The 26,251-nt window shown below is 36.7% G+C and overlaps 1 pseudogene; it reads left to right on the top strand.

The window, feature by feature from the left end:
* The first annotated feature begins 574 nt into the window (after positions 1–574).
* On the top strand, positions 575–17,609 carry LOC132503141 (bisphosphoglycerate mutase-like; annotated as a pseudogene).
* The last annotated feature ends 8,642 nt before the right edge of the window (positions 17,610–26,251 follow it).

The raw sequence follows: 26,251 nt of genomic DNA, 5'->3' as shown, positions 1-26,251 counted from the left end.
GCTGCTCTGGACTGGAGGCGGTCCCGTCTAACTTCCTGTGGGATATTCTAACTGAGGAGAGACTGTCTCAAGCACGGGCTGTTACAAATTCAAGGGGGACCCCCAGTTATATCTTTTGGTCTTTCGAGGAATCCATTAAGAGTTTGGTGCTAGTTCCAAACTTCCTGAAATAGAAATCTTATTTGGGTCTTCCCCAATCTACACAAAGGAAACATTAGACAAAGCCTGAAAATGGGGCATCAATAGAGATCTAGGAGGCCATGTGTGGCTAGTTAATGAACATGGGCAATATTCCTTTCCCCAAACTGCAGCTTGTCAAGCCATCAGGGAGGCTCAAAAAGGAACTCACTACAGGAGGGAAGCCCTATGTACTTGGTTAGTTGAGGTCATGGTAACTCCTGACATAAAAAGTATAATCAGTCGGATTAATGACCCCAACACCAGACCCCTCAGAGGTCACTAGATAAGGCCCATTCCAACCAGAGGGACATATCCTTGCCAAGACTGGCAGATTGATTTTCCTGTCCTGTCAAGAGTACTGGGCAATTTCAGGTATCCCTTGGTGCTGGTAGACATGTTTTCTAGGTGGATAGAAGCATTGCCTGCTAGAACTAAGACGGCAGCTGAAGTGGTTAAGGTTTTACTAAAGATAATAATCTGCAGGTTTGGGCTCCCAGGATCCCTACAAAGTAATAATGATCCAGCATTTGTGTCTCAAGTGACAAAGGGGATGAGTTCCCTGGACATAAAATTAACCTTGCACTCAGCCTGGAGACCCCAATTGTCAGGGAAAGTAGAGAGATCCAATCAGGCCTTGAAACAGGCCTTAGCCAAGGTACATCAGGAAACTCAAGAAAATTGGATTAAGTTGCTTCCATTGCCTTGCTCCACATGCATTTAGCCCCAAGGGGTAAGTTAAAATTAAGTGCATTTGAACTCAGGTATGGTAGACCCACTCCCCATGCCCAAGAGAAGGGACACCTTAACTCCCTTGTAATGGAACTCAAGTATGCCCTCGAGATAGGAGAAACCTTGAAAGCTCTCACTGAATATGGTAACCAGGTGCTGCCTGCATCCACTGACCTGGCCCTCCACCCCTTCCAGCCAGGAGACTGGGTGAACCTAAAAACCTGGAAAATCAGAAAGCCCAGAAGGTCAGCTCACTCCTAAGTGGAATGGGCCCCACTTGGTAATCCTAACCACCTACTGTGCCCTGAAATTGCAGGGATCACTCTATAGGCACATCACACTCAAGTGAAGAGGGCCTCTGAGCCCCAATGTCCAGAGAGACAACCTGGTGCAACAGACCCCCTTGACTACTCCTGTGAACCCCTCTCTGACCTGAAGCTTCTCTTCTGGAAAACAACAAAAGTATCACCAGGGAGATTCAGGCCACGGCAGTGAGCCTCAACATCAGGGCACACTTTTGCCTACAAAAGACCTAGATACCTTCATTTTCAGGAAAAAATTGACATGTGACCATTATTCTCTTCTAATATTTGCACCATTCATCTTAAATTATCTGGTACCCTTTGTCTCCAAAACGTTAGACAAAAGGTTGTTGCTCAGGGCAAACAGGGCTAAGGTCTGGGGACAATCGAACACGTCTACAGGCAGCTGGCAAGTACCGCTCCTCAACCTGGGTTATGATGACGCCTCAAATCAGCAGACCTGCGTCCCTCAGTGCCTCTCAAAAATGAGGAACAGGACAAACAACAGAAGGCTTTGTCACCAGCAAAACCCATTAATTATCCTCTGGGAAATATAGAATCTGGGTAATAAAATATTTTATTTTTTAATAAAATAAAAAAGTCTAACCTTTTTTTTCCTTTTCCTTTGTACTTCGTCTAGTTTCACTTGCTCTTAGGGTGCCAAGTGCAGAGGCCTTGTACCCGGCACTTCAGACCAGAGTTCCCAGTGTGAAGTGGCTGCACAGGATACTTCAGCTCCAAGGCGCCTGTTCTCAAGTGCTGGGCACACACTGATTCAAGATGGCGGTGGTGGGCCATGTGCAGAGGTGTTGCATCAGACACTGCAATCAGGAGTAAGTGCTGGGAGCAGAAGCAGCAGCAGCACAGCTATACCAGACTTGCAAGAACTCCGCCCCCCTCCCCACTGACAAGATCCTTATACAATAGCCCAGCTGAGGGCCTTTCAGGGAGATCTTGTACTCTGGAGCACTAGCCCGAACCTCTCCATTCTTTGATCAAAGAATAAAGCTTTCCTTTGCTTCTGAACGAAACTCAGTCTCCTTCTACAGGTTCAAATGACACTGGGTAGGAGGACTCTTGTAACACAACCACAGGAAGACTGTCCAAATTGGGGGAGATTTGTGTGTCTACAGATAAGACCAACTAGAAATGTCCCTTCCTGTTTGAAGATACATATATATATATATATATATATAATGTCCTTAGGAGAGGCATGAGCTAGAGCACCTTTGTGATCTAGTGAGGCTTAGAAAAAAGATGGCTCTTAAGATTATATAATCAGTATTGAGTTTTGCTGTGATAAACTAATATGTAAATATCCTTTTGATATGCTGAGTTTGCCAAGGTATAAAGACTTAACACAGGCTTACATATTTTTATCCTAATATATTATTAAACTTGATGTCAGTATTCTATAATATAATTTAGTAAAAGAGCCAAAACAGGTAAGTAAATAATAATGCTACAACACAAGCTATTTCTAAAAATGCAAAAATGCTGACGTGTTCTGGAGCATTTAAACGGTAAGATCCTACTTGATTGGTAGGCTCAGCATCATGAAGGAGCATTTTAAAGGGGCAGCCTTAAGTAATTCTGTGTCATTTTTGATTAGTTCAGTCAATTAAGGATTGAGAGTCAGCCTACTTTAGTGGAAAGAGCAGACTTTGAAGTGTTGAGAAACCCTTGAGAATTGAAACCCCAGCTGTTCTAGTTTTACCTGATCTCTAGCAAGTCTTAACCCCTTCCCCAACCCTAAATTCACCTTATATAAAATCAGATAAATGATATGTAATCCCCAGGAATTTTTTCGAGATTAGATTAGAGACAGAGTATCTAAAGCACCTAGAATACCTCTTGCTATAAAATAGATTCCCACTGAGTAGTAACTATTATTTTAAGCTGCAATCTAAACCCCATTGTACTGGATTTTTAGTCCAACACCTTGAAAATATGTGTGCATTTCACAGGCACTTATTATCTTCTCTGAATTTTTATTTTTTAGATTACATATGTCCATCATTTCACTGGAAACGTGTTTTCAAATCAGAGTATGGTTCTAGATATAAAATCTCACAAAACACCTGATTCTTTTGAGAAGTGTATTGATTTAAGGTTAGACTGTATTCTTGTACTCAAGATGTAAGTATTCATAGTTAAAGCAAAACAATTAGAGTACATGAGACTTTGACATATTTAACCAGTACAATAATATCAAACATAGTAGGTGATTACATGTCTATGAAATAATTTTAAAATGTAAAAATAAAAAAAAATAAAGAGAAAGTGAAAATAAATTCTAATAGAGCTAGAAGTGGCATGATGGCCAGGTGCCAAGTTTCAGTAGGGTAGTTGTCTTTGGATCCTCAATGCTTCTTAATAGAGCCTGGAATATCTCAGATGCTTAAAACTAAGTTTATGGAATTGAAGTTAGTGTTTTCATCATGTTCATTACCTCATCTTATTTTTGCATTGGTATTAATTGGTGCCTAACTAACATTTGTGGGAATTGTGACTAAACTGAATCAAATTTGATAGTTATATTTAACTCTGGCCTTTAAACTCCTTTCACAGTTTCCTGATTCTGATTCATTATTACCCTTTTACCTTTGATTTTTAGTGTATGTGTTTCATTATTACACCTGAAATCCTATGTGGAATTAGACTAATTCCCTCAAACAAATTAACTTTCAGGTAGTATTCTATCAGGTAAAGCTTAATTTCCATATCATCTCTGTTAAATAATAGCATTGTAAAATTAATAATATTTTATGGTTTCATGCGTATTTTATGTTCTAATAAGGGGACATATTTTCTGTAGGCATGAGTATCCTGTTTGTCTCTGATACAAAGGAACCAAGAAATGTTTTAATGGCTTGGCCACTACCACCCATAGTAGGCTGTATTATCACCTCTGTGACTCTCACAGTCTTCTTGGACACACTCATGGGTAAAATGTATGTAGAATTATCTCAGCATTTCAGGATCTGAAGAGACTAGATGAGCAAATAATCACTTTCTGCAGTGTAGTGCAATTTATGTATATTATGGACATTTTCTAATTTTCTTTTTTCAAGCTCTGATTTTTATCCTTTTTGTCTCTCATCCACTTTGTTATGCTCCTTTTCAGCTTCGAACCATGTAGTATCTAATTTGTGAAGCAGAGAAAACAGGTGGCCTATTTGAATTGTGGCTTTGAAGTCAGGTCTGGTGAGAAAGAGGGAAGCCTAACAACTGCTGTGGAAGGAGACTTAGATTAGGAGAAACCAGTTCATACAGGAAATGTATGTGCAAAGCAGTCATTAAGCAGGTGTCTAAAACTGTCTTCCCATTGAGAGATAGTTTGTTCTTATTTGCAATGTATATAAGCATGTATTGTCAAGGGAGTCACGTTTCAAAGCAATTAAGTCTTTGAATTAGTATTCATTTATTTGTTCATTCACTCAACAAATATTTATCTAGTACCTACTCTATGCTAGTCACTGTTCTAACACCTGAGAATACCACACAAACTTACACAGAACAAACATATCTGCATCACTGAAGCTTTTACTCCAGTGTAAGGAGCAGAAAACAAATATATCAGTAATGATAAAGGTTACAAAGCAGAATTAGAGGATCGAATCTGTGGCTACCATTTTAGATACAGTGGTCAGAGAAGTTCATTGCCATTCATATATAACTGGGAAGCAAGGTCTAAATCTAGTCTTTTCTACTTTCCAAAGAATACTGATATAATTTTTATTAATAATTCTTAAAGAGTTTTTGAAAAGTGCTAATGTCACACTCCTTATTATGTATTAGCTTTCTGGGGACACTCATCATTCCCTATGAGATTTTGTAGACAGCCTGGTATAAAGTATTCTATTTTCCCAGTAGTCCATAGAGTTTGCAATTAAGTGGCTGGCTAATGGAGAAGATGGCAGGGACAGTGTTCCTGGGAGGAAAGAGACGGAAAGGTGAAAAAAACTCAGGACTAATTTGACAAGGACTTTAAACTAGGGAAAGAGACCTGGTCTTTTAGTGCACCTTAATCCCTTATGTGTTGCTATGCATTCCCTTCCTCTGCCTTTCAGAAATCCTGTCGTAAAATGAGAAAATCCAATCATTGAAACAGACCTATGGTCTTCTTGGTTTTCAGTGTCTTAGAGATGTGGGACTGAAGAAAAAAGAACATTTTTGTCAGGTGCAGTGGGTCAGTTTGTGGTCTTATAATTCTAGATTGGGACTGGAACTCATATTCTAATAGAGATGTTATTATGCAAGCTACTGAGAGTGGGTAATAATATTTGCCCACTTTTAAATTTATCTTCATAATTTTATATAATTTTATATATTCTAGAATACACACACACACACACACACACACACACACACACACACGTTCTCTTTGGGTACCCAAGAGTTAAAAAAAATAGTGAAGACTAACTTGGAAAACTACTTTAAACCACCATACATCATATTATTTATATGGTGAAAAGGAATACCAGATTCCAAACAAATGATTTAACAATGCAGAGAATCCCATCTATTAAGTTGGAAACTGCTTTAGAGTGAATCTTCTGAATAGAATTCTACTAAGCTCTTTAAGAATGTTGTGAGACTTAATTACCCACAAAGCTCACAAAAGTACAATATCATTCTCTACAGAAGGAAGAAATGAGAAAATGACTTAATAATTCCCCCCATACAAGTTAAAATGATAGGCTATTATATAGCTGCTCCCTTACTTTTTTTCCCCTTCTAAAATTTGTTTAAAACTGTAATCTTAGGGATAAAATATCTCATAAAAAGTTTAATATCATGAGTTATTTTGTAGAAAGGAAATTAATTCACATATATTACCAAATGAAAGTCCCAAATGGTAAAGCTCTTTCTGGAAAAGGTTATTTGTAATGACCAAATTTGTCACTGTTTGGAATCTTGTAAAGGTCACAATAGAAAGTTTTCACTTGTTTTAAATAAAATTCTATATTTTAAAAATAAATATGCTTTTCTTCCATTTCATAGAAATATCAACACTATTTGTACTATAATTTACTTTTTGTGCTTCTGACATTTACCCAGCTGACTGTCTTTGGAGAACAATCTCTTGACTGAGAAACACTCTAGGTAAGAAAACTGTCAATTACAAATTGCTTTTTGTTGCATTGCAAAGTGCTGGAACTCTTCAAATTTGAAAAATGACCTTGTTAAATACATTTGTGTCTACTACCCCTACCTTAAATTTTAAACAGCCTTTGTATAAATGCAGAGTAATGTAACTAACAAAGATATCATCTTTGATAGTCAACAAAAAGAAAAATTCTGCTACAAACCTAATAGTAGAGTATTTCTAAGTTCACAAAATGTTGAATCAGATTTCAAATATGTTGAAAACCTCGGTATTATAGACTTAACCTATTACCTTGAGGGAAATATACTTTCTTCATAAGATGAATCATTGAAATCATGAACTGAAATAGTATGATTGTTTACAGATATAATTTGAATTAATAGTGAAATTGATATTATTTTTAATGATAGAACAAGACTGAATATATAAATTATTGTTTTGTGCTTTTGTATTTATTTTGAAAATATTTTAATACATATACTATATCAAGTCTCCAAAAGTAAAGTAAATATTTTCCAAGAGTAATTCAAAGGAATAGTTAAAAAGACAAAAGAAGCTAATGTACACAAATTGTTTGTCAAAGATGAATGGTTTTGGGTTTCTCTGGTGGCGCAGTGGTTGAGAGTCCGCCTGCCGATGCAGGGGGCATGGGTTCGTGCCCTGGTCCAGGAGGATCCCACGTGCTGTGGAGCAGCTGGGCCCGTGAGACATGGCCGCTGGGCCTGCGTAGTGAGAGGCCTGCCTACCGCAAAAAAAAAAAAAAAAAAAAAAAAAAGATGAATGGTTTTACTAATGTAATTGGCAACATTGTAAATTATATATTTACAAATGTATGGTATAACACACAAATCTAATTAATGCATTTAGTATCATATACATTCATCAAATTTTTATTGTATCATATCATAAACTTGTACCTCCAGTGTAATGTCTTCAAAATATTATATATTTTATAATTAAACTCATAACTTTTGCTAAAAAAGAATTTCCTTTCTCACTGAAATTCAGTGTAAGCTCTGAAATGAATAATATGTAAGTATTTTTATATTGACACAACAATCCTCTCCAAAGAAAAGAAACAACAATTAAATTCTCTAATTATGGCTAAAACTGAACTTAAAGAGTTCCTTGGATTTAACCAAATAAGAATTTATTTCTTAAAATGTGTATCTTTCAAGACTTTTATGTTTTGTTTTGGGATAAAATAAAATATTATTCAATATATTTCATTTTTTATAGAGCTGAGATAAATAAGATTTTTCTGGATGTCCATGTCCAAGAGAGTAAATATGTCATAAGTTTTGTGTTATAATAAATGCTAATATTGCAGAGATTTTGATGAAGATATATCTATATCATCTATATCTATCTATCTATATAAATACCTATTAGGATATATGGGAGATATAGAAAAAAGTATGTATATATATATATATATATATATATATATATATATATATATATATATATATATATAAAACCCATACAAACATGTGTATTTGATATTCCAAAGAGGCCGAATGCATTATGATCAGTTATTTTATAGTCAAATAAATGTTTCACTTCAACTCTATAATAGTCGCTGAAATATATGTGTTACTTCAGAACATATTTTAAATATGATTTTATAAGTCACTATTGGCTTATATAATGATTGCAGATATTCATTTATATCTTCATTAATGTATTCATTCAAAAATATTATGTTTGTTAGGTTTTAAACTCTGGGCTATAATTTCAAATAGGACAACTGTTCTGTCCTCTAGGAGGTCATAATCTCATTGTGGCAAGCAAGTAAACAGGCAATTTAGGTACAGTATAAGAGGTGATATAAAGAAGATAAAGTTAGAGGAGTATATCAAGAGGCAGCTGTGGGGTTTAAAGGAGGCTTCCAAGAATGTATGATGTAAGTCAGAAAGAGAAAAACAAATACCGTATGCTAACACATATATATGGAATCTAAAAAAAAAAAAAAAAAAAGGGGTTCTGAAGACCCAAGGGGCAGGACAGGAATAAAGATGCAGACTTAGAGAATGGACTTGAGGACACCAGAAGGGGGAAGGGTAATCTGGGACGAAGTGAGAGAGTGGCATGGACATATATACACTACCAAATGTAAAATAGCTGTTGGGAAGCAGCTACACAGCACAGGGAAATCAGCTCGATGCTTTGTGACCACCTAGAGGGGTGGGATAGGGAGAGTGGGAGGGAGATGCAAGAGGGAGGAGATATGGAGATATATGTATATGTATAGCTGATTCACTTTGTTATAAAGCAGAAACTAACACACCATTGTAAAGCAATTATACTCTAATAAAGATGTTTAAAAAAATAATGTATGACTTTTAAACTAGATAGTAAGGGATTGGCAGGAATGGGCAAAGCAGATGGCAGTTGGTATTGAAGTAGGCAAAACTGGTGTTGACATGCAACATTAATAGTTTTGCAATGAAAAGGCAGGTCAAACACAAACAGGAATGGCATTTGCACATTTGCAATTCCCTCATTTCCAGAATATTCCTTATTAACAGCTAACCACCAAGTCTAAAGTTTTCACCTAAATAGCAATAGACTTTAGGCAAAAATTTCCATGTCTAGACTGCCATGATTTCTGTAGACTCCTGAATTGGTTTGTTGGTTTCTCTCTGAACAAGTGAAACTTTTCTTAGCTCATTTTGTGTTTCACTTGCTAATTCCAGTGAAGAAATTTTCAACTACAATAAGATACTAAAATAAAAAAAAATTCGGATTGTGATTTAAATAACACAAATTCTCAAAATCAAGATATTGCTTTGTAAGGGGGACTACATTTTTGTACCATTGCCAGTTGCAAGTTGAAAATCAGAATTTCTCTTTCTTTGGGTCTATATATATAATATATTGCTATACATAATTCTATATATTGCATACTGTTTCAGAGCACATGATTATTGAAGTCAGATACCTGTCATGTGTTGCAATGTTGTGATGTTTCCTTTCATCTGTTTGTTCTTCCTTGTTATTTGCCTGAACTTTTGCTAGCATAGAGGGCATCCTTATTAGAATGTTCATCAAAGAGAGGTTTCAATATTGCTTATGTTAATAAAATCATCAAGCATTCCTTTATAGGCATGACAGGGAGAGTGCTCATCTATCATGAGTGTTTCATTAAGTGGCATAAAGCCAGAAGCTCTAGGAACAATGCCAGATTTTTTTTTTTTTTAATAAGTTTTCGGTAGCATGGAGTTCCCCTCATTTCAAGATCTATGCAATATGTGGAGTTACTTGCTTCTGTATCCTCATAGGACACCTTGCCACACAATATACAGGAACTTTCATTAAGATTTTTTGTATCTCTGCCCTGAAAGGATAAAATAACTCAGAAAAATATTCTGTATCCTGTCCCAGTCATCCAAAAATGTACAAAGAGAAAAAGAATCCCCGAAGTTCCAGTTAAACACATTTTACAAGGTACTTTATGTGAGTGCATCTTTTTTCTATTACAATTTCATTTTTAAGAAAATGTTCACAGGCATTTTTTGTAAAATTAACCAACCAAAGAGGTTATTGCTGACCAGTTTCATCAAAATCTCTCTCGAATTATATCAGGAAACCCATTCAAATATCTATGTAACACCTAATGGTAGAGTTACCTGAGTTGCACAGTAAGAATAATACTATTTTGAAACAGATAAAGCAAATTGCCTGTCTCCCTTCTCTTAGGAATGATGTTAAACACATCTATAACACTTTAGAGAATGCTTTTGGGCTGAAATGAATCAAATGTGTCCTCCAGTCATTGATAGAAAAATCGACCATAGTGGACCCTCAGGTGATGCCCACAGTAATTTCCCCATCAAGTTTACCTTAAGTAACAAGATTGCCTCTCCCTGATACTGCACGTTGCACATTGTTTTGGATGTACTCTGGAAGTAGCAACCCTTTTGTTCTGGAGACAAATCCTCAACCAAGGGGTATCCTGATAGAAAGCTGGTATTTGAGTGGTAATCCTTCCATTGACAGAGCAGCTGCCAGCACACTCTGGGACAAAAGCTTTGTTCTTGACAAATGAGCAAAGCAGATGGTAGTTGGTATTGAAGTAGGCAAAAGTGGTGTTGACATGCAACATTAATAGTTTTGGACATATTAGTAAATGTCACAAATATCTACTATGGGTAGGCTTGGAAAGTTGCCAGTAACAAGTGTTTCATTTGCCTGTGGAGTCAGTAATTAGCCGGGGCAACATAAAGTTATTTCTGTCCCCACCCAACACCAATCTCTGTTTCTACCACCAATGCTAAAATTCTCTATGAAGCTTCCAAGTTAGAAATCAGACTAATGCTTTTGTCTTAGTCTTTGACGTTTACACTGCCAGATTAGGAAGGAGATATCAACAAGGTGGCTGGGTAGGACGTGATGCTTGAAACCAAAGATCCCAATAAACAAAATATTCCATATGCCATTTATCATAGGAATGAGTGAATGGCAAAGAAGGAGAGGAGATGAGTTTCAATTTTAGTTCATGCAGTTAACTTAAATTTGTGTAACACAGTCAGTGATTTAGAGTGCATGCATTTAATCATATATTGTAATAAATTGTAATAATTTGTCATTCTCACCATTATGTAATTAAAGTTTTTAGCTTTCTCTTTAGACAGTTTTCAGAATTGAGATTTCTTTGTTTATTAATTCAATTAGCAACTAAGTATTGAGTCTCTACTGTTTAGCTATACATGATCCACTCCCCAGGGATGGGGTCCATGTGTCTTTAAGCTCTGTGTCTGTAGCTCCAACCTAAGGGACTGCCACATCACACCAGATAGATAAGTATTTGGCAAGTGAATTTGGTACGTCAGGGGCCAGCAGATACTAAATTAAAGAAAATTTAGTCCTCAAAGTATACACATTTTTGCCACAAGTCAGACAAGCAAATTGATGCTTATAGTTATAAAGTCTTGTGACTGAGGTTTACTGCAAAATGCTCTGGGGTCCTAAAAGAAACTGGAGCATCAGGAGTTGGCATCCTGCAAGAGGTGATATTTTAACTGTATTATATTCAGTTTAATTTGGAAAATGCTTTGGAAAATAAGCAGGAATTAGGTGAAGAAAGGGAGAGGCTTTCTCCTGTAGTACAAACACCCTATGAATGACCAGAGAAAGGAACAATATAAAGCATTTGGGAAATGTAGGCAGTTCCATTGCCTGGAGGGAGAGGGTGTGTGTGTGTGTGTGTGTGTGTTTCTATAAATGGCTTTAACTAAAGCTGGAATGAGAGACAGGTTCTATCTGGATCATGAAGGTCCAGGGTTTTTAATTGAAGACATTGGACTTACTTTTAAATGCTAGGGGAGAAATCAAAGAACTTGAACAAAGAAAAAGACACAATCTGCTTAGCATGTAGAAAGCCCATTCTGCTTGCAAGGAGGAGTAGAGCTTAGATATAGCCAGACTGCAGGCAGAAAGACCAGTCAGGAGATTGTTACTTTATAATTAGATAAGAAGTAAAGTGCTTTTTGTTAATCATTCATTTTAATTGTTTAATATAATTTCATTGATGTTTGTATTAAAATATTTATTACAAAATCAACCTGGCAAATATTTTAGAATTCCCTGGAACCCCATCCTGTGATAATAAGTTCCTTTTTAATTAGTGGAAATCAACATTCATTTTTGTTTAATAAAAAGGCAATATTATATTTTCAAACTTTAATTAGAAATAGTGATTAATATAGAATGTACAATTTGGATATTAGATATCCGGGACTAGGTAAAATTTGTAAACTTAACCAGAGTCCTGCCATACTTCTGAATTTTCTTCCAAAGAAAACGTAAAGTGTTTCTTTCAAATTTCTCTCATCAGTGACTTTAATTAGTGGTTATTGCTTGTGGTTTTTGCATCTCCTCTATTAATAAGAGATCACAAACTAATGATTACTTCAAAATGTGTTAAAATGAATCATCCTTAAAATATAACTTTTTTGTTACTGTTTTATGCATGCTGCTCTCAAAAACAAGGTGTGGGGTAAGCCAGGAAAATGAATAATGTTATATTGAGCTTTTATAACTATTTTTTTCCTAGGGAGTAGGACAAATATATTCATCAAAACCACACTCCAAAAGTATGACACTACTAGCTATTTCATTCAAAGAACTTGGAGTTTAATATAATGTAAAATGTAAATGATTAGTCAATTCATGTCAGTCTAAAAGGGACAACAAAGTGACATTTCAATTTAAACAGAAACTGCTACAGCCAACCTTAATCAGATGTTCTAATAAATGAGCTGAAGGACATTATTTCAAATTTCTTAATCCAAAAGAAAACCAATTGCCATGGCTCTTGTTCAAATACCACACAAAACGGTATGGAAATAATCATGAACAGAGTTGAATTGAATATCAATATGTTGTTCTGAGTTACAGATTCTACTCTATTTATGTTTTCTTTTAAATAACATTCAATCATTCAAATATATATAAATACATATTATATACCATATATAAATATAGTTGAATATATGATATATATCACTTAATATTTGATATATCACTTAATACAATACAATAACTACTTGTAAAACTCTTATTAAGCGCAAGGTGTATAGTATATTTTGATGAGTGATGTATACTGAAAGAGGAATTCATCATGTATTCATTTATTCATTGACCAAAAATTTATTTATTTATTTATTTATTTTTATTTATTTATTTTTGGTACGCGGGCCTCTCACTGTTGTTTCCTCTCCCGTTGTGGAGCACAGGCTCCGGACACGCAGGTTCAGCGGCCATGGCTCACGGTCCCATCCACTTCGTGACATGTGGGATCTTCCCAGACCGGGGCATGAACCCATGTCCCCTACATCGGCAGACAAACTCTCAACAACTGCACCACCAGGGAAGCACCAACCAAATATTTATTGAACTACCATTTTATATTAGGCTCTGATCTAGATATTGGGAATTTATTTTCAAGAAAAGAAAGACCAGGTAACTGCACTTGGGAAGGAAGCGAGATATTAATCTAATAATCTCACTATCGGAGAAAAGTTGACAATTCTGCTAAGTGGTGTGAAGGAGAGATATGCCGTACATAAGTGAGGGGGTCTTCTAGTCAGAAAGGTCAGGACAATCTTCCTTGACAAAGTTCTATTTTAGCTGAAATTTGAAGGATGAGTTGTACTTAAGTTAAAGGGAGAAGAGGAGAGCATCTAGGAAAAAAGAAACAGCATGTGTAAATTACTAGTAGTTGGAGAAATCATGGTGATCACTATGAACCAAAATGAGGCCTGAGTGATTGAAGTGAAGAAAGCCTAGTGTGGGAAGATCCCAAAGGGAAAGGATTGAAGAAATTTAATCAGGAGTGGAGAATTTGGAGGAGAGGGTCTGGAAAGACAATTTCAGATTCTGATTTTTTAAATCTCTCTCCAGCTATGGTGTGGAAAATAGACTGGCTAAGACTCAGAGTAGTAGGTCTAGCTCAGGGGAGAAATCTGAGGCAGAGGTGAGCATTGATGGTGATTACCCCTCTGAGTGTGGTTGAGATTACCTATGAAGAGAATATTAAGTGAGAGAGGAGAAGGTTTTGGATTGAACCTTGAGGAACTCTAAATTTAATGGCTAGGTAAAGGAGGGTGAGATGACAAATGAGACAGGGAAGGAGCAGGCAGAGGGTTACGAGAAAACTAGGAGAAATCATGTCATGGAAATGAAGGGAAGGAAAGTGTTTTAAGACAGTGGTTAATTGGCTCAAATACTACAAAGATATGAAATAAGTACTTTAAACATATCCATTATCTTTATCAACATGAAATAATTAGTCACACTGGTGAAAATTACTTCATGGAATCATGATGATTGAAGGCATGTTAGCTTGAGTAGGGCAGTGAGTAGGAACAAAAGAAATCATGACCTTGAGTGTAGTTCACTATCTGACCTTCTGGCTATAAATGAGAGAAGAGAGATGACCCTGTAACTGGAGAGGAAGGAAGGAAAGGGAGAATAAAGCTTGGATTTGTGTTTTTCTTTGTTTGTTTAACTAATTAAATAAATTTGACTATGTTTAAGATCTCTGGGGCAATGAGAAGAAGTTGAATGTATGAGAGAAAGGATAGAATTGTCAGAGAAGGATAAAGTACTTGTGACTAAAGGAGTAGATGGGATCTACAGCCAGGTGGGGAGATTTTCTTCAGACTGGCACACGCAGAACAATTCTTTACTAGTAAAATGGGATGCATGTAGGTGGATCAGGGAGACTATCTGGTGGCTTCTACTTTTTTTTTTTTTTTTTTTTTCCACAGAGCAGAAGATAAGGCACAGGGAAGATGTATTGATTCATTCAAAGTTGGGCTTAAAATAAAGAAATGAGCTCTAGGGGGTATGAATAATATTAAGAGTGCCATGAAGTTCAAGTTAAAAAAGAGAAAGGAGAGTTGTAAAGATTGATGCAAAGTAGAGAGGTCAGGAAAAGGAAGAAAGGAGGTGACAATATTGCTGAATAGTTGTAGTGAAAGTATGTGAATAAGTACTCTGAAAGGAGAAAGATAACAAGAAGCTTACAGTTTGTAAACAGAAATTTGTCCTAAGAAATAAGGCCATACTTCCAGAGTTCAAGGAAGGAAAAAAATCTGCAAAAGTTAGTGCAGCAATTATGGAGTTGAAAAATTAGACATATGGGACTTTATTTTATTTTATTTTTTAAACTTTAATTTATTTTTTATACAGGAGTTTCTTATTAGCTATCTATTTTATACATATTAGTGTATATATGTCAATCCCAATATCCTAATTCATCCCATCACCACTCCCACCCCCAATTTCTCCCCTTGGTGTCCATACATTTGTTCTCTAGATCTGTGTCTCTATTTCTGCCTTGCAAACTGGTTCATCTGTACCATTTTTCTAGATTCCACATATATGCATTAATATACGATATTTGTTTTTCTCTTTCTGACTTACTTCATTCTGTATGACAGTCTCTATGTCCATCCATGTCTCTACAAATGACCTAATTTCATTCTTTTTTATGGCTGAGTAATATTCCATTGTATATATGTACCACATCTTCTTTATCCATTTGTCTGTCAGTGGACATTTAAGTTGCTTCCATGACCTGGCTATTGTAAATTGTGTTGCAGTGAACATTGGGGTGCATGTGTCTTTTTGAATTATGATTTTCTCTGGGTATATGCCCAGAAGTGGGATTGCTGGTCATATGGTAATTCTTTTTTTAGTTTTTTAAGGAACCTCCATACTGTTCTCCATAGTGGCTATATCAATTTACATTCCCACCAACAGTGCAAGAGCATTCCCTTTTCTCCACACCCTCTCCAGCACTAATTGTTTGTAGTCTTTCTGATGATGCCCATTCTGACTGGTGTGAAGTGATACCTCATTGTAGTTTTGATTTGCATTTCTCTAATAATTAGTGATGTTGAGCATCCTTTCAAGTGCCTCTTGGCCATCTGTATGTCTTCTCTGGAGAAATGTCTATTTAGGTCTTCTGCCCATTTTCTAATTGGGTTGTTTTTTTTTTTGTTTGTTTGTTTGTTTTTAATACTGAGCTGCATGAGCTGTTTATATATTTTGGAGATTAGTCCTTTTGGACACATGGTACTTTAATAGGTGGCAATAATGCTTGAGATAAGGGTTAGGGTGAGTTGTTGGATGTCAGGAAAATTCCAGTGAAGGGAGGCCCAGGAATGAAGGAACAATGACAGATTTTCATATAGAATGATAATCAGTTCAACTTAGCTAAAGCAGAGGACATACGAAGGGAACAGTAAAATAAAGTTTAGAAAGATAAGTTGAGATGCAGACTGGGGAGGGCTTTCAAAAAAGCTAAGAAGTCAATGTAAATATTTCATTATAAAAGCTTTCATTGTAAAAAGCAAAGGCAGCAGAGATTTCCAAACATATGTGAACAACAAGTAGATCAAAACTAGAATTTATCTAGCCTGATATTTTCTGGAGTAAAAATGGCCATCTGCGGGTCTGCCAATGAAAATATGATCAAGTGCCACAATAAAAATATCAACACAGCTACACTTTGCTTCATTAAACACCGAGAGAATTGACAAGTGAACCAAAATATTGGCCTTTTCCAAATGGCATGTTGTGTAATTTATGAAGCAAAAATCTGAAATTTGATCTTTAATATAAAATCATATATATGAGGCATCTTCTAGTTTTAATAATTTTTGTTACAAATCACAGAATGAGGGGCTGCTTTTGAAATAGAAAACTGATGTTTTCAAAGTAAGTTTAACCATGGATATTCTAAAAGTCCTGGATCAGTGATTCTATTTGTCCTTTTCACATCTAAAAGATATTGAAAATATTTTTGTTAGGACCTGCCCCTTCTGGCTCCCGGACTAGAAAAGAGAGTTGACGCTGGCCGCAGTGAGGAGTCCTGAGAGGCACTGGCTGCTCAGCACTTCCGAGAAGTGCCTGCCGCTGGTGGCCTTTTTGCAGACATATTGCTGTCACTGAACACTGGCCCATTGGAAAGCACTAGAGAAGCTCAGCCATCAGTATATCCAAGTACAAACTGATTATGTTAAGACATGGAGAGGGTGCTTGGGATAAAGAGAACAGTTTTTGTAGCTGGGTGGATCAAAAACTTAACAGTGAAAGAATGGAAGAAGCTCAGAACAGTGGGCAGCAACTCAAAGCACTAAACTTTGAGTTTCATCTTATGTTCATATCCATCCTGAACTGGTCCATCCTCACAGCCTGGCTGATCCTGGAAGAGCTGGGGCAGGAGTGGGTTTCCATGGAAAGATCCTGGCATCTCGATGAGCATCACTATGGAGCCTTGATGGGTCTCAACAGGGAGCAAATGGCTTTGAATCATGGCGAGGAACAAGTGAGGCTGTGGAGAAAGAGCTGTGACCCCAAAACCCATAGAGGAGTCCCATCCTTACTACCATGAAATCTACAACTACTGGAGGTACAAAGTGTGCACCATTCCTTTGGATCAGCTGCCATGATCCGAGAGCTTAAAGGATGTTCTGGAGAGACTCCTTCCTTATTGGAATGAAAGGATTTCTCCTGAAGTATTAAGTGGTAAAACCATTCTGATGTCTGCCCATGGAAATAGCAGCCGGGCACTCCTGAAACATCTGGAAGGTATCTCAGATAAAGACATTATCAACATTACTTGTCCTACTGGAGTCCCCATTCTCCTGGAACTGGATGAGAACCTGCATGCTGTTGGACCTCACCAGTTCCTGGTCAGCCAAGAGGCTATCCAAGCAGCCATTAAGAAAGTAGAGGATCAAGGAAAAGTGAAATGTGATGACAAATAAAATCTTTCCCACATGTTGGCTAGGAATGGCTGCAGAAACAGTGACATGCAGTGTGTTATAGGTGTTGATCTCCCTCCCCCTCCCCGCCCCCCACTGATTTTTCCAGATTTAAGCTGTGGGGTGGAGTTTGCATAAGTAAGTAGGTAAGTTATGTTGGCTCAGGTAAAGGCTTTAGGGTGCCTTGAGTACTAATGCTATAAGCCTTATGCTTTAGCCCTTGCTGGCCCCATTTGAATTAGTCACTAGGTTAGACACCAGTGGGGCTTAATCAATGTCTTAAGTTTAGTTTCCGAGATGGGAGAGCAACAAGTGAAGTTCAAGTTCAAGGTATTCCTCATTCAATAAATCAGTATAGAGTGACCACTGACAGGCACTACTTACTCCAATAAGTAGTTCATGTTTATATTTACTGAGACTTTCTAGGATGATAATAAAGGATGTTAGATAACACACTAAACTTAAGTATTTATTACTAGTCTTTTCCTCTAGGGAAAGAGATGCTTTGATAGGTTAAGACCAGAGGCCAATTAAATGGGAGAGTCACTGATGGATTCCTCCAAGACAGCCAACAACAAACACCAAGGCCCTTTGCCTCATGACATTTGGTGGAATTCCTTTCTGGCTGCTACAATTAGCAGCATATGGACAGCTATAGCTGTTCATGTTCTCTTTTTGTTTTGTTTTTGTTTTTTAAACTTTAATCTTGGGGTCTTTAAAATTAATTTAAAAATAAGTTCTGTGACTGAAAATGGTACCCATTCCAAGTATTTCCATATGATTCATAAATATTAAGTATAGGCTTCTGAATTAGTCTCTGTTCTTATCTTCCTATAACACAAAGAGTTGTACTTATTTCAACACATAGACATGCCTAATTCTCTAAAAGTTGAAGGTCGGGTCAGCAGGAAGGTAGAATATAGTGGGTGTAATTTTATTCACTTGAACAGGGGAAATGATATATTCACATTTGTCACATACATTTGTTCTTTACCTGCTGAGGGCAAAACATTATGGTACGTAGTCTATAGTATTCAGGGTTAGCCACAGACAGAATTGACTGCTTATCAGTCTTGATATAGGATGCTTTTAAATGCTAGAGATAGGTAAGTCATCATTTCTTTAAGCTACTGCCTTATTTTAAAGCAAGTTACATATATTCAATGATAAAATCATGTAAACAATTTACAACTATAATAGCTGTTACAGATCTCACCAGTTTTTCACAGTTTTCCATTGGTGGGTTGGTTTATTTGTATCCATTTTATAGTAAAACTGTCATTAGAAGGAAACTAATTCTAAAAGCCTTGCTACTGCTTGGTCTCCATTGATCCTTAAATCAAGACTTAGAGCATTGGCTGATAAAGATGGCTGAAAAGAAGAAATGAACCTGGTTTGCTCACAGCTGGTCACATCTGTGATGCATAAGGACGTGGAATGTGGATGCTTGACTTTCCTGACCAACTACTGGTTTCTCTGTGGTAGTTCTTCTTTTCACAGTCCTGTTGCTTAACCAAATAACACTCTTTATAATTCAGAGATCAGGGCCAAGAATACAACTAACAGATCTTCCTAGAATTCCAAACCTATGGTTAAGCTTCAACTCAGACCATTTTGAACAGCGTCATCTCTGGTATTGGCATCTGAACTTTCCAGCCCAAGAAGTGACCATGTCTTAACACAGCTCAAGATCCTAGAGTTGGATTCTTCCCTTGTCCCACATCTAGATATCCACCTCCAGAGGACACCTGGCAGCACGATGTGCTCCTGCACACAAAGTTGTGCTCACACCCAGTCACTTTGGAATATTACAGACTTCCTAAGAGAAAGAGAATTTTTGCTGACACTTTCTGGTACAATTTAGTTTTATTGTTTTTGAGATCTTGGCTGAAATAAATGAAGAGATATTTATGAAAAAATAAAGAAAAAAATTTTGTTGAACCCAAGTTCCTGTGCGCAGTGCACAGTGAGGCCAGAGTTTGGAGAAGAGAAAGGTTTATTGCAAGGGCCAAGTAGGGAGAATGGGTGGCTCATGCTCAAAAGACCAGGACTCCCGATCACTTTCAGACAAGGGTTTTTAAAGACAGAGTTAGGGGAGAGGATCTTAGGACACATGATGAGGTCCTGGACCTTCTGATTGGTTGGTGGTGAGGTTCAGGAATTATGTTTCCAGAAACTCAACATTCTGGTTACAACCAGTCCAGAGTCTAGTGCTTGTGGTCAGCATGTACTCACCATCCTCCACCTGAGTGGGGATCTTAGTTTCTATAGAACAACTCAAAGATATGCATCAGATTGTTATCTGCATCCCTTCAGGAGGAACTAGGAGTCCTGTGACTCTATTGTCCTAATCATTAACTGTTTGAATCTGCTCTTTGTAACTCTGGGAAGGTCTGGGAGACTAAAGCCCTCCCCCCCCCCTTTTTTTTTGCTACAAACAAGAAACCAGGGACATGGAGAGGCTTTTGTACCCAAGAGGGACCCACAGGGCCCTGCACAGTTTCAATATGAAATGGTGAAGAGGCTAAAAATAATTCCAAAGTCTTTTAGATTTTGTCCTTAATCTGGATGTAAGGAGAGAGAAAAAGATGTAAGTTGCAAGTGAGAACAGGAAACTGCTACTTTTGTTTTCTCTGGCAAAATGCTTCTGGAAAAAGAAATTGAAACCAAGATTAAAATGAGTCCTTGATAATCCCAATTTGACCATTTCTGATAGGTTGCAGAAGATGAATTGACAGAGTAAATGGAAGCCATGGTTTTGTCTTGTTTTGTTTCGTTGTTTTCTATGTATCCAGAGAAAGCCGTTTTATCTCAGGTTTGGGAAGACATTGAAGGTCATTCCTCTGCTCTTATCATATGATAATGGAAGGTGAATCTATCTACATTCCATTCCCTTTCATCTGAAAGAGGTTCTCTTTAAATAGGCATTTAAACATGACCCTGCTGTAATATCATTAAAAAGAAATCCATTTCCTTTTGATGATCAATGTATTATTTATAGAGATATCCCAATATACACTAAAGCATAAGACTAACTTTTGTGAAATGTAGAATCCATGATCAAATTTATCTTTGCATTGTTTTTGCATAAAACATTTACTTAGTAAATTAAAATATGTAAAACTATTTAGAATGTAAAACCTATTTAAGAGAAGAAACTTCCTTCTAGCAGCTTAGAATGATCATAATCATTTACTTATAAATAGAAAAATTGCTTAATTCAAATGATCTGTATACATGCAGTGAAGTAAGTCTGAAGTACTTTAAATTAGCAACACTAATCTCTAAACAATGTTCTAGAGTTTACACATTTTGTGAATTCACTTTGGTTTTACTTCCAAATTAAATTATTTGGTTCAGTTTTACTGTATCCTACAATGAGAAAAAAACTTTTATTCACTAAAATTGATTTCAAAATTCTGTTATTCTCTTGACACTGCTTGTAAAATGACAGCTGTGAAATTATCATTTCAGATGAAGTAATACTGAGTGATGATCTTAATTTAATAATTGTACAAACAAAGCCTATTAAATAAATGCTTGAGATCATTTTATTCCTTTGAACAACACACAAATTTAATAGATTGAAAATCAAAGCTGGAGTTTAATGAAGGAAGCTATTTAGATGTAAACACTAGTTTGATACTGATGTCTGGAGAGCTGAGCAGTCTATAATGCAAAGCCAAGAAAACTCTGAAAACCACATGGTTGTCAGTGGCCTGGAGGAACTAAAATAGTACAGAAACTTGACAAAGAACCCTGCTGCCCAGAGCTGTCAGTGGAGAAAACAGGAAACCACCTTATTTTACAGCACTACTAAACCTCTCAAACATGTCCTCATGTTGACCAGTTATCTCTGACAGGTAGAAGGAGAAAAAATGTAAAATCGCATTGCCAATTTCACAAAAATATAACTATTCAGAAAATGTTTAATAATCTGAACTCATTTAACAATTGGGCATGTTTACTTCTGAATAGGCCAAGGAATTATGTTCACATCTTCAGCATATGGAAATTCCTGTCAGTATAAAACAATTGCCACACTACACTTTTTAAAAGCCTGCTTTGAGCTCAAAAAAAAAAAATAGTTGACAAAGAAAGAGGCATTAAAAACCAAACATACTGAGGTTTCTTTGAAAATTTATTTAATCTAAAACAAAATGTTGAAAGAAATGATCTACTTTGCATTTTAGATACTCTGGAAAAATTCAGTCATTTAAAATGTCATGAGCATAAGAAATTCTTTCTTTAAAATATTTGTCAATTATATTCCACTTCATTTCTTTTTTTGGCTTCCAGAGTTGAATTGCTTTGTAAAACCCAGTTCTACTTTGAATGCTGCAGAAGAAGACCCCTTCTGATTAACAAACAGGAGGTGAAGTGGGGGAAAGGCTTAAATCAGAAAATTGTGGAAGAAACATTTCTGTATGTAATGCTGAGAGATTAAGATCATTAGAACACATACATACAAATTATATCAGTCACTTATGCAGAGCACAGCCTTTATATCGTCTTATGTATATGAGTATATACATTTTTTCTTAAATTATCTTGAAGACTAATGCATACACACAACACATACACATGTTGAAAGTGGGATTCCAATGATGTTCTTGATTAAAACATAAATTTATTCTATACTATAATTAGGATATTTTACTTTTCAACACAGGGTCTTACTTGACCAACCAGACAACTAATGCTAGAAAGAAAGTCTCAGAGTTCTTGGTTATTACAGAGAGAGAGAGAGAGAGAGAACATTTGCTTAGAATGAAATAGGAAGGTTGAAGGTATTTGAGGAAGGAGAGTCAGCGTTTCTTTTCTGCCTTCATAGCTCTCTACCAAAGGGGAAACTGAAAAATATCACACCATCATCCCTTCCTATCTCTCCAACCTCAGCTTACATCACTCTTTCCCAGGGCCGCAAAGAGCCAGCAGATTTTCCTTCTGTGTTTTATTTCTGTTTTTGGACAGGACATGTTTTTACCCAGTTCAGGGGTTTGGAAGACTAATCTTTCCATCATGAAAAACTCTTCTACCAGCCTCTATAATTCAGGTGTCATCAAAAATATCCTTCAATAAGGGGAGTGTTATAGAGTTTATAAAGTCTCCCCTCCACTCCAGGCCTTTCTATATCATTACACTATTTTAAGGTTTTTCTTTTTATAATGGCATGCCTGACAGATAGTAGGTGCTCAATACATATTTTTTTTCAGTGAATAAATAGCCTTTAATACTATCTTCTGTTCTCTGAATCCTTATTTATTTACTCAGGTTTTGTCTGCCTTTCTTTCTAGACTCAATGGAATATAAGCCACATAAAAACCAAGATCTGGGCTTCCCTGGTAGTGCAGTGGTTGAGAGTCTGCCTGCCGATGCAGGGGACATGGGTTCATGCCCCAGTCTGGGAAGATCCCACATGTCACAGAGTGGCTGGGCCCATGAGCCATGGCCACTGAGCCTGCACGTCCGGAGCCTGTGCTCCACACGGGAGAGGCCACAACAGTGAGAGGCCCGCGTACTGCAAAAAAAAAAAAAAAAAGAAAAGAAAAAAAAAAAGAAAAGAAAAAAGAAAAAGAAAGAAAACAACCAAGATCTGCTTCAAAATTTTCACTCATAACTCTAACACCTAGGGTAGCTCCTGGTCCATAGAACATTACCAATACATATCTGATGAATACATAAACTAAATATGTAAGAATGCTAGTCCATTTCACAATGATTTTCCTAATTTTAAAGTGATACCAGCCAGCTTAAAATAATCATGTGATTTTCTCAAAGACAATGTTGTTTTTCAGCTGCATGGATCATTCAGGACTGGGAAGTTACCAAGTGAGTAAGACAAAGAGAGGGAAGCAAGTGAGCTCATGGTATTTGCACTGGACTGATTATAATTACTTGAATTTGGGAGGTCAAGAGAGAAGGGGTTGTGGGAGAAAGTGAGAGATAAATGTGATTAATGTACTGGCAAGGTCAATGTAACCAAAGAATCGTGTTGTTAAAGGTAATTAAACCAGTGAGCTAAAAGAATAGAAAAATGTGGTTGGAGAGGGAAATATTTGAAATAGAGAACTCAGAAGTGGTACAATTTCTGCTAATGATAAGGTCTGAACGTAGACTGCCTCATAGGGAGTGGAAGACTGAATGAAGTGGAAGAAATGTTCACTGGAGGTAAAGAAGTAAAGGAATCAATAGTATAAGAACTTGGATGTTTTGCTTACTAAATATTGAAGTCATTAGAAAGGAGATAAGAGTAAGGATGCAGAAAAAGACTATAATTTAAAAATTAAATTCTTCAGTTAATGAGAGGAATGGATGAGAGGTCAGAATAAAAGCACAAAGAGGAAGGGTAGTGAGCAACTGAGGTGTATGGCATGAGCTTCAAAAGGGTAAGGAATTTGCTGCCATTATTATTTTGATTTTCCTGTCTGTATATTTATTAAAGGGGGTGAAATATTTTGGAAGTTGCAACTGGGAGCAAGGATGACAAATTACTTGTCACAGTGACTTGAAATACAAGAGCTAGGAAATTAGAACAAAAAATAAAACAAGACAGCCTCCATAGAAAGGACAGCAGTAGAAATGGAGCCAGATGAAGAGAATATCTGAGAGGAGATGGTGGAGATAAGGTTGCTGTGGTACCTAACAGCTTGAGGATTGTGTTACCACACATTCTTGGGTGGAGATAAACCAATCTGCTTTATTTACAAAAGCATTAAACACAAAATAGAAACTCAGTGGCCATGAGTATTCTTAGTGCTCTCAAATCTCGGAATTACAAGTCATCAACTGAGGAATAATTGGCATCACTGAATCAAAAGTTATTTGCTCTGTTCTTTGTTGGCTACTTATCTATATCCCACTCAAAGAAAAGAATACTATCAGGCACACAGCCAGGCCTCAATAAGCATTTGTTCAATGAATAAATACCATTTACCATTATCTGCTATTTCTTTTTTTTTTTTTTTTTTTGTGGTATGAGGGCCTCTCACTGTTGTGGCCTCCCCCGCTGCGGAGCACAGGCTCCGGATGCGCAGGCTCCTGATGCGCAGGCCCAGCGGCCATGGCTCACGGGCCCAGCCGCTCCGCGGCATATGGGATCCTCCCAGACCGGGGCACGAACCCGTATCCCCTGCATCGGCAGGCGGACTCTCAACCACTGCACCACCAGGGAGGCCCTCTGCTATTTCTTGATTACTTCTTCCTTTACTTTCAAATACCACTGGAGGGGAAAAATGCACATTTTCCCAACTAGTTCCACAATATTGTTTTTCAGCTCTTTTCATACGCCAATAACTCCTTATCATGTAACAGATGCTGTTCCTGCTTTGTGATAGCTACGCCTAATTTTGCTAAAATTGCTATCCATCATCAATTCTAAAAGCCTTATGGCATATTGTGACATTTGGAGATCAATTGCTACTAGAGCCAATTACAAAAATCTTTGTTTTAATGGACCTATAATTGATATTGGTATTTTCTATTTTTAGAATTTACTCGGAATATCCAGATCATTGCTTTCAGTCACAGTACACAGAAAACTCTATATTTAGTCTCAGAAAACTGTTTAAATGACTCTCTTTTCAAAGAACAATTCTTTAAAGTTTTGAAAATCTGAACATTGAGAACAATGGACTTTCATTGAGTACAAATGGGAAAAATTCGACTCAATTTCTTTCTAATGCTTTCTCTTAAAAGTCTTACTTTTCATTGAAATAAGCTTTAACAATGACAGTCCACATCATTATTTAACATGTTTTTGTGAGTCTTTGAGACAACTAGCTCATAGAGCTTTGGGTTCATTAAATGATTCCTTGAATTATATTTGTCGCACAGGGGTAAACTACATCCAAAGTATAATCATTCATAGGTCTTGTTACAGTATGAAATCCTAGTCTCTGTTAAGAATTAAGCCATATTTTTTATATTAAGAGTATTCATTCATACTAAATGCAAAATTTCTGTTACGATATAGAAGTAACACGGTATAGTGAAAAAGAGAAGTAATAAGGTTTGAATACTGAGTACATTATTTCATTCTTTTATCAAGTATTTTTAACTGCCAGACACTACCCAAAAAGGGTAGTGTCACAATGTAGAAAAATGGAGACATAGTTTCTGCCATGAGGAATTTACAGTTTCTTAAAAGATACCTAGAGTCTGTCATACAGAGTGAAGTAAGTCAGAAAGAGAAAGACAAATACCGTATGCTAACACATATATATGGAATTTAAGAAAAAAAAAAGTCATGAAGAACCTAGGGGTAAAACAGGAATAAAGACACAGACCTACTTGAGAATGGACTTGAGGATATGGGGAGGGGGAAGGGTAAGCTGTAACAAAGCAAGAGAGAAGCATGGACATATATACACTACCAAACATAAGGTAGACAGCTAGTGGGAAGCAGCCGCATAGCACAGGGAGATCAGCTCGGTGCTTTGTGACCCACTGGAGGGGTGGGATAGGGAGGTTGGGAGGGAGGGAGATGCAAGAGGGAAGGGATATGGGAACAGATTTATATGTATAACTAATTCACTTTGTTATAAAGCAGAAACTAATTTAAAAAAAAGATACAAGTAGCAAAGAGCAATTGTGATATGATAAATTATATGGGACATGTTAGGGTTGCCAGACTGGATATAAGC

Source organism: Mesoplodon densirostris, chromosome 2, assembly GCF_025265405.1.
Source record: "Mesoplodon densirostris isolate mMesDen1 chromosome 2, mMesDen1 primary haplotype, whole genome shotgun sequence".
Lineage (NCBI taxonomy): Eukaryota > Metazoa > Chordata > Mammalia > Artiodactyla > Ziphiidae > Mesoplodon > Mesoplodon densirostris.
This window is presented reverse-complemented; position numbering and strand designations above follow the sequence as displayed.